This window comes from Ambystoma mexicanum (assembly GCF_040938575.1).
Source record: "Ambystoma mexicanum isolate Mex_15411 chromosome 12 unlocalized genomic scaffold, UKY_AmexF1_1 Mex_chr12_unloc.1, whole genome shotgun sequence".
Classification (NCBI taxonomy): Eukaryota; Metazoa; Chordata; class Amphibia; order Caudata; family Ambystomatidae; genus Ambystoma; species Ambystoma mexicanum.
In genome coordinates this window covers 3438122-3448288 of record NW_027182322.1, presented here as the reverse complement: position 1 = coordinate 3448288, position 10167 = coordinate 3438122, and the positions used below count along the sequence as shown (strand labels likewise).

General features: G+C 45.8%; 3 non-coding genes across 3 annotated transcripts; all 3 read right to left on the bottom strand.

Moving 5' to 3' along the window:
* On the bottom strand, positions 1-72 carry TRNAH-GUG (transfer RNA histidin (anticodon GUG)). Its single transcript has one exon. It is a non-coding gene; the product is annotated as a tRNA-His (tRNA).
* A 2399-nt stretch (positions 73-2471) lies between these two features.
* TRNAH-GUG (transfer RNA histidin (anticodon GUG)) lies at positions 2472-2543 on the bottom strand. The gene has a single exon. It is a non-coding gene; the product is annotated as a tRNA-His (tRNA).
* A 6623-nt stretch (positions 2544-9166) lies between these two features.
* TRNAH-GUG (transfer RNA histidin (anticodon GUG)) lies at positions 9167-9238 on the bottom strand. The gene has a single exon. It is a non-coding gene; the product is annotated as a tRNA-His (tRNA).
* Between the last annotated feature and the right edge of the window lie 929 nt (positions 9239-10167).

Sequence of the window (10167 nt, the reverse complement as noted above, 5' to 3'; positions counted from 1 at the left end):
TGCCGTGACTCGGATTCGAACCGAGGTTGCTGCGGCCACAACGCAGAGTACTAACCACTATACTATCACGTCGAGCTACTTGGGCTGCTACAATGTGACGTTCCACCTCTATCATAAGCTGTACTCCATCTGTGATGTCATGACTCATGTTTGAATTAAAGGTTGGTTGTGATGTTATCCATGAGAATAAGTGGACACCTGATCCCCAGTCACTTATTTAAGATCTCAATAATCAAGTCAGAATCCAAATGAAAGTCATCAAAGTGGAGCCAATTAGAAAAAATATAGTTAAAACAAACCTGGCAATGGTGCGGCAGCCAGGGCCGATAATGGCCCGCCAGCCTGAGAGCAGGAAAGTGTGAGAGCAGTGATGGTCTTGTGAGAGTTTACAGCTGTTATTGACCCTGTCCCCTTCCATTGCAGAGTTTTCTCCCTATAAGAAGTGCAGAGGCTCCCTCCGGGGTGCTAATAGTACATTTATTTTTTTGTGCAGGAGAAGTGCTCTTCACCAATTGCACGTGCCAAATCACCCGAAGGCCACCACCATAAAATTCAGGCATTCATGTTCATGCGTCCTCCATGTTATGTCCTTATAAAGGGATGCATGTTCATGATGACTCCATGTCACACCTGCATACATGGATGCATGTTCATGCCGCCTCGTTCTATTGGCTTCATACAGGGATTTTATCTCCTCCCTGTCTCACCCTCATGCAGGGATGCATGACCAATGCTCCTTCCCTTCTCGCCCGCATACATGGATGCACGTTCATGTCTCCTCGTTCTCTCGGCTTCATACGGGGATTTTATCTCCTCCCTGTCTCACCCTCAGGAAGGGATGCATGACCAATGCTCCTTCCCGTCTCGCCTGCATACATGGATGCACGTTCACGCCTCCTCCTTCTCTCGGCTTCATACGGGGATCATATCTCCTCCCTGTCTCACCCTCATGCAGGGATGCATGACCAATGCTCCTTCCTGTCTCGCCCGCATACATGGATGCATGTTCATGCCTCCTCCTTCTCTCGGCTTCATACAGGGATCATATCTCCTCCCTGTCTCACCCTCATGCAGGGATGCATGACCAATGCTCCTTCCCTTCTCGCCTGCATACATGGATGCACGTTCACGCCTCCTCCTTCTCTCGGCTTCATACGGGGATCATATCTCCTCCCTGTCTCACCCTCATGCAGGGATGCATGACCAATGCTCCTTCCTGTCTCGCCCGCATACATGGATGCACGTTCACGCCTCCTCCTTCTCTCGGCTTCATACGGGGATCATATCTCCTCCCTGTCTCACCCTCATGCAGGGATGCATGACCAATGCTCCTTCCCTTCTCGCCTGCATACATGGATGCACGTTCACGCCTCCTCCTTCTCTCGGCTTCATACGGGGATCATATCTCCTCAATGTCTCACCCTCACTTCCAACATGTGTAACTTCTTGTTCTCTTTCACGTCTGGGGTATGGGTGGCTACTGCACAGCTCTAGATGTCGCCCACCTGCAAGGTGCTATGGAAAGCACTTTTCCACATTGGACGTGCTATATTAACCCCCTCTCCCCAAATACAATAAAAATAAAGAAATATATGTGCTTCCATAATGTCTACCTTCTAATGTTTCATATGTGTAAGCACATTGTCCTCCTCCTGACCACATTCTAAAACTATGTGCAAATTGCTCCTTCCATAAACTGTCACTTCCTTGGCCCTTTATTTATAATGACTGTTATACTCTCTCTCTTTCCGCCACAGTATAAAAAAGCCTAGCACACCTCATGATTGGACTAAGAAATTCCTGTCATTTAGTTGGAAATGATTTTCCCATTATCCCCAAAAACTCCTCACTGTGTCTAAGAACGCTTTTTTTCACAGGACAATACAGATCAGATTGACTTGAAAGGTCCTTTCACGCGACTACAGAATGCCTCTCATTCCACTAAAAGATACGCCAGTGCCTACAATAGCCTAGGACTAGACTATGAGTCCCAATGTAGAAAGACCACAAGTCCACAGATATGCCTGTTTATTTAAACATCTGTATTATCATCAGCGTGTGACTGTAAAGGCGGGACCTCGCGCTCTCTGTAACGCGCTCCATTGGCAACATCAGTTAAATGTCGTTGGTTCAATCCCTCGCGGATGTTGTTTTTATTCCCATTTGTAACTGGGAAATACTGTCGCTGCAATACATATGTCTTAATCAAGCTAGTGGTTATTGACGTAAATGGCAGTGTTATAATGTTTCATGTACTGCAAATGTCACCACATAATGCGCTCTTAATTAGATTTGGTTGAAATACATTACAGTCACCCGATGAAAAAGTGTGCAAAGAGCATTAAAGAAACAAAAGGTTCATAACAGTAACAGGACATATCCAATTGTTTCAGTCCTCCACAGAGATTGCCAATGTATTAATGGAAATTCTAAAATATCTGCCCAACTGCCGTGACATTGCCTCACCACAATGCCGTGACTCGGATTCGAACCGAGGTTGCTGCGGCCACAACGCAGAGTACTAACCACTATACGATCACGGCAAGCTACTTGGGCTGCTACAATGTGACGTTCCACCTCTATCATAAGCTGTACTCCATCTGTGATGTCATGACTCATGTTTGAATTAAAGGTTGGTTGTGATGTTATCCATGAGAATAAGTGGACACCTGATCCCCAGTCACTTATTTAAGATCTCAATAATCATGTTAGAATCCAAATGAAAGTCATCAAAGTGGAGCCAATTAGAAATAATATAGTTACACAAACCTGACAATGGTGCGGCAGCCAGGGCCGATAATGGCCCGCCAGCCTGAGAGCAGGAAAGTGTGAGAGCAGTGATGGTCTTATGAGAGTTTACAGCTGTTATTGACCCTGTCCCCTTCCATTGCAGAGTTTTCTCCCTATAAGAAGTGCAGAGGCTCCCTCCGGGGTGCTAATAGTAAATTTATTTTTTTGCGCAGGAGAAGTGCTCTTCACCAATTGCACGTGCCAAATCACCCGAAGGCCACCACCATAAAATTCAGGCATTCATGTTCATGCGTCCTCCATGTTATGTCCTTATAAAGGGATGCATGTTCATGATGACTCCATGTCACACCTGCATACAAGGATGCATGTTCATGCCGCCTCATTCTCTTGGCTTCATACAGGGATTTTATCTCCTCCCTGTCTCACCCTCATGCAGGGATGCATGACCAATGCTCCTTACCTTCTCGCCCGCATACATGGATGCACGTTCATGTCTCCTCGTTCTCTCTGCTTCATATGGGGATTTTATCTCCTCCTTGTCTCACCCTCAGGAAGGGATGCATGACCAATGCTCCTTCCCGTCTCGCCCGCATACATGGATGCACGTTCATGCCTCCTCCTTCTCTCGGCTTCATACAGGGATCATATCTCCTCCCTGTCTCACCCTCATGCAGGGATGCATGACCAATGCTCCTTCCTGTCTTGCCCGCATACATGGATGCACGTTCACGCCTCCTCCTTCTCTCGGCTTCATACGGGGATCATATCTCCTCAATGTCTCACCCTCACTTCCAACATGTGTAACTTCTTGTTCTCTTTGACGTCTGGGGCATGGGTGGCTACTGCACAGCTCTAGATGTCGCCCACGTGCAAGGTGTTATGGAAAGCACTTTTCCACATTGGACGTGCTATATTAACCCCCTCTCCCCAAATACAATAAAAATAAAGAAATATATGTGCTTCCATAATGTCTACCTTCTAATGTTTCATATGTGTAAGCACATTGCCCTCCTCCTGACCACATTCTAAAACTATGTGCAAATTGTTCCTTCCATAAACTGTCACTTCCTTGGCCCTTTATTTATAATGACTGTTATACTCTCTCTCTTTCCGCCACAGTATAAAAAAGCCTAGCACACCTCATGATTGGACTAAGAAATTCCTGTCATTTAGTTGGAAATTATTTTCCCATTATCCCCAAAAACTCCTCACTGTGTCTAAGAACGCTTTTTTTCACAGGACAATACAGATCAGATTGACTTGAAAGGTCCTTTCACGCGACTACAGAATGCCTCTCATTCCACTAAAAGATACGCCAGTGCCTACAATAGCCTAGGACTAGACTATGAGTCCCAATGTAGAAAGACCACAAGTCCACAGATATGCCTGTTTATTTAAACATCTGTATTATCATCAGCGTGTGACTGTAAAGGCGGGACCTCGCGCTCTCTGTAACGCGCTCCATTGGCAACATCAGTTAAATGTCGTTGGTTCAATCCCTCGCGGATGTTGTTTTTATTCCCATTTGTAACTGGGAAATACTGTCGCTGCAATACATATGTCTTAATCAAGCTAGTGGTTATTGACGTAAATGGCAGTGTTATAATGTTTCATGTACTGCAAATGTCACCACATAATGCGCTCTTAATTAGATTTGGTTGAAATACATTACAGTCACCTGATGAAAAAGTGTGCAGAGAGCATTAAAGAAACAAAAGGTTCATAACAGTAACAGGACATATCGAATTGTTTCAGTCCTCCACAGAGATTGCCAATGTATTAATGGAAATTCTAAAATATCTGCCCAACTGCCGTGACATTGCCTCACCGCAATGCCGTGTCTCGGATTCGAACCGAGGTTGCTGAGGCCACAACGCAGAGTACTAACCACTATACGATCACGGCGAGATATTTGGGCTGCTACAATGTGACGTTCCACCTCTATCATAAACTGTACTCCATCTGTTATGTCATGACTCATGTTTGAATTAAAGGTTGGTTGTGATGTTATCCATGAGAATAAGTGGACACCTGATCCCCAGTCACTTATTTAAGATCTCAATAATCAAGTCAGAATCCAAATGCAAGTCATCAAAGTGGAGCCAATTACAAATAATATAGTTACACAAATCTGGCAATGGTGCGGCAGCCAGGGCCGATAATGGCCCGCCAGCCTGAGAGCAGGAAAGTGTGAGAGCAGTGATGGTCTTGTGAGAGTTTACAGCTGTTATTGACCCTGTCCCCTTCCATTGCAGAGTTTTCTCCCTATAAGAAGTGCAGAGGCTCCCTCCGGGGTGCTAATAGTAAATTTATTTTTTTGCGCAGGAGAAGTGCTCTTCACCAATTGCACGTGCCAAATCACCCGAAGGCCACCACCATAAAATTCAGGCATTCATGTTCATGCGTCCTCCATGTTATGTCCTTATAAAGGGATGCATGTTCATGATGACTCCATGTCACACCTGCATACAAGGATGCATGTTCATGCCGCCTCATTCTCTTGGCTTCATACAGGGATTTTATCTCCTCCCTGTCTCACCCTCATGCAGGGATGCATGACCAATGCTCCTTACCTTCTCGCCCGCATACATGGATGCACGTTCATGTCTCCTCGTTCTCTCTGCTTCATATGGGGATTTTATCTCCTCCTTGTCTCACCCTCAGGAAGGGATGCATGACCAATGCTCCTTCCCGTCTCGCCCGCATACATGGATGCACGTTCATGCCTCCTCCTTCTCTCGGCTTCATACAGGGATCATATCTCCTCCCTGTCTCACCCTCATGCAGGGATGCATGACCAATGCTCCTTCCTGTCTTGCCCGCATACATGGATGCACGTTCACGCCTCCTCCTTCTCTCGGCTTCATACGGGGATCATATCTCCTCAATGTCTCACCCTCACTTCCAACATGTGTAACTTCTTGTTCTCTTTGACGTCTGGGGCATGGGTGGCTACTGCACAGCTCTAGATGTCGCCCACGTGCAAGGTGTTATGGAAAGCACTTTTCCACATTGGACGTGCTATATTAACCCCCTCTCCCCAAATACAATAAAAATAAAGAAATATATGTGCTTCCATAATGTCTACCTTCTAATGTTTCATATGTGTAAGCACATTGCCCTCCTCCTGACCACATTCTAAAACTATGTGCAAATTGTTCCTTCCATAAACTGTCACTTCCTTGGCCCTTTATTTATAATGACTGTTATACTCTCTCTCTTTCCGCCACAGTATAAAAAAGCCTAGCACACCTCATGATTGGACTAAGAAATTCCTGTCATTTAGTTGGAAATTATTTTCCCATTATCCCCAAAAACTCCTCACTGTGTCTAAGAACGCTTTTTTTCACAGGACAATACAGATCAGATTGACTTGAAAGGTCCTTTCACGCGACTACAGAATGCCTCTCATTCCACTAAAAGATACGCCAGTGCCTACAATAGCCTAGGACTAGACTATGAGTCCCAATGTAGAAAGACCACAAGTCCACAGATATGCCTGTTTATTTAAACATCTGTATTATCATCAGCGTGTGACTGTAAAGGCGGGACCTCGCGCTCTCTGTAACGCGCTCCATTGGCAACATCAGTTAAATGTCGTTGGTTCAATCCCTCGCGGATGTTGTTTTTATTCCCATTTGTAACTGGGAAATACTGTCGCTGCAATACATATGTCTTAATCAAGCTAGTGGTTATTGACGTAAATGGCAGTGTTATAATGTTTCATGTACTGCAAATGTCACCACATAATGCGCTCTTAATTAGATTTGGTTGAAATACATTACAGTCACCTGATGAAAAAGTGTGCAGAGAGCATTAAAGAAACAAAAGGTTCATAACAGTAACAGGACATATCGAATTGTTTCAGTCCTCCACAGAGATTGCCAATGTATTAATGGAAATTCTAAAATATCTGCCCAACTGCCGTGACATTGCCTCACCGCAATGCCGTGTCTCGGATTCGAACCGAGGTTGCTGAGGCCACAACGCTGAGTACTAACCACTATACGATCACGGCGAGATATTTGGGCTGCTACAATGTGACGTTCCACCTCTATCATAAACTGTACTCCATCTGTTATGTCATGACTCATGTTTGAATTAAAGGTTGGTTGTGATGTTATCCATGAGAATAAGTGGACACCTGATCCCCAGTCACTTATTTAAGATCTCAATAATCAAGTCAGAATCCAAATGCAAGTCATCAAAGTGGAGCCAATTACAAATAATATAGTTACACAAATCTGGCAATGGTGCGGCAGCCAGGGCCGATAATGGCCCGCCAGCCTGAGAGCAGGAAAGTGTGAGAGCAGTGATGGTCTTGTGAGAGTTTACAGCTGTTATTGACCCTGTCCCCTTCCATTGCAGAGTTTTCTCCCTATAAGAAGTGCAGAGGCTCCCTCCGGGGCGCTAATAGTACATTTATTTTTTTGCACAGGAGAAGTGCTCTTCGCCAATTGCACGTGCCAAATCACCCGAAGGCCACCACCATAAAATTCAGGCATTCATGTTCATGCATCCTCCATGTTATGTCCTTATAAAGGGATGCATGTTCATGATGACTCCATGTCACACCTGCATACAAGGATGCATGTTCATGCCGCCTCGTTCTCTTGGCTTCATACAGGGATTTTATCTCCTCCCTGTCTCACCCTCATGCAGGGATGCATGACCAATGCTCCTTCCCTTCTCGCCCGCATACATGGATGCACGTTCATGTCTTCTCGTTCTCTCGGCTTCATACGGGGATTTTATCTCCTCCCTGTCTCACCCTCAGGAAGGGATGCATGCCCAATGCTCCTTCACGTCTCGCCCGCATACATGGATGCACGTTCACGCCTCCTCCTTCTCTCGGCTTCATACGGGGATCATATCTCCTCCCTGTCTCACCCTCATGCAGGGATGCATGACCAATGGTCCTTCCTGTCTCGCCCGCATACATGGATGCACGTTCACGCCTCCTCCTTCTCTCGGCTTCATACAGGGATCATATCTCCTCCCTGTCTCACCCTCATGCAGGGATGCATGACCAATGCTCCTTCCCTTCTCGCCTGCATACATGGATGCACGTTCACGCCTCCTCCTTCTCTCGGCTTCATACGGGGATCATATCTCCTCCCTGTCTCACCCTCATGCAGGGATGCATGACCAACGCTCCTTCCTGTCTCGCCCGCATACATGGATGCACGTTCACGCCTCCTCCTTCTCTCGGCTTCATACGGGGATCATATCTCCTCCCTGTCTCACCCTCATGCAGGGATGCATGACCAATGCTCCTTCCCTTCTCGCCTGCATACATGGATGCACGTTCACGCCTCCTCCTTCTCTCTGCTTCATACGGGGAACATATCTCCTCAATGTCTCACCCTCACTTCCAACATGTGTAACTTCTTGTTCTCTTTGACGTCTGGGGCATGGGTGGCTACTGCACAGCTCTAGATGTCGCCCACCTGCAAGGTGCTATGGAAAGCACTTTTCCACATTGGACGTGCTATATTAACCCCCTCTCCCCAAATACAATAAAAATAAAGAAATATATGTGCTTCCATAATGTCTACCTTCTAATGTTTCATATGTGTAAGCAATTGTACTCCTCCTGACCACATTCTAAAACTATGTGCAAATTGTTCCTTCCATAAACTGTCACTTCCTTGGCCCTTTATTTATAATGACTGTTATACTCTCTCTCTTTCCGCCACAGTATAAAAAAGCCTAGCACACTTCATGATTGGACTAAGAAATTCCTGTCATTTAGTTGGAAATGATTTTCCCATTATCCCCAAAAACTCCTCACTGTGTCTAAGAACGCTTTTTTTCACAGGACAATACAGATCAGATTGACTTGAAAGGTCCTTTCACGCGACTACAGAATGCCTCTCATTCCACTAAAAGATACGCCAGTGCCTACACTAGCCTAGGACTAGACTATGAGTCCCAATGTAGAAAGACCACAAGTCCACAGATATGCCTGTTTATTTAAACATCTGTATTATCATCAGCGTGTGACTGTAAAGGCGGGACATCGCGCTCTCTGTAACGCGCTCCATTGGCAACATCAGTTAAATGTTGTTGGTTCAATCCCTCGCGGATGTTGTTTTTATTCCCATTTGTAACTGGGAAATACTGTCGCTGCAATACATATGTCTTAATCAAGCTAGTGGTTATTGACGTAAATGGCAGTGTTATAATGTTTCATGTACTGCAAATGTCACCACATAATGCGCTCTTAATTAGATTTGGTTGAAATACATTACAGTCACCCGATGAAAAAGTGTGCAAAGAGCATTAAAGAAACAAAAGGTTCATAACAGTAACAGGACATATCGAATTGTTTCAGTCCTCCACAGAGATTGCCAATGTATTAATGGAAATTCTCAAATATCTGCCCAACTGCCGTGACATTGCCTCACCGCAATGCCGTGACTCGGATTCGAACCGAGGTTGCTGCGGCCACAACGCAGAGTACTAACCACTATACGATCACAGCGAGCTACTTGGGCTGCTACAATGTGACGTTCCACCTCTATCATAAGCTGTACTCCATCTGTGATGTCATGACATGTTTGAATTAAAGGTTGGTTGTGATGTTATCCATGAGAATAAGTGGACACCTGATCCCCAGTCACTTATTTAAGATCTCAATAATCAAGTCAGAATCCAAATGAAAGTCATCAAAGTGGAGCCAATTAGAAATAATACAGTTACACAAACCTGGCAATGGTGCGGCAGCCAGGGCCGATAATGGCCCGCCAGCCTGAGAGCAGGAAAGTGTGAGAGCAGTGATGGTCTTGTGAGAGTTTACAGCTGTTATTGACCCTGTCCCCTTCCATTGCAGAGTTTTCTCCCTATAAGAAGTGCAGAGGCTCCCTCCGGGGTGCTAATAGTACATTTATTTTTTTGCGCAGGAGAAGTGCTCTTCACCAATTGCATGTGCCAAATCACCCGAAGGCCACCACCATAAAATTCAGGCATTCATGTTCATGCGTCCTCCATGTTATGTCCTTATAAAGGGATGCATGTTCATGATGACTCCATGTCACACCTGCATACAAGGATGCATGTTCATGCCGCCTCGTTCTCTTGGCTTCATACAGGCATTTTATCTCCTCCCTGTCTCACCCTCATGCAGGGATGCATGATCAATGCTCCTTCCCTTCTCGCCCGCATACATGGATGCACGTTCATGTCTCCTCGTTCTCTCGGCTTCATTCGGGGATTTTATCTCCTCCCTGTCTCACCCTCAGGAAGGGATGCATGACCAATGCTCCTTCCCGTCTCGCCCGCATACATGGATGCACGTTCACGCCTCCTCCTTCTCTCGGCTTCATAGGGGGATCATATCTCCTCCCTGTCTCACCCTCATGCAGGGATGCATGACCAATGCTCCTTCCTGTCTCGCCCGCATACATGGATGCA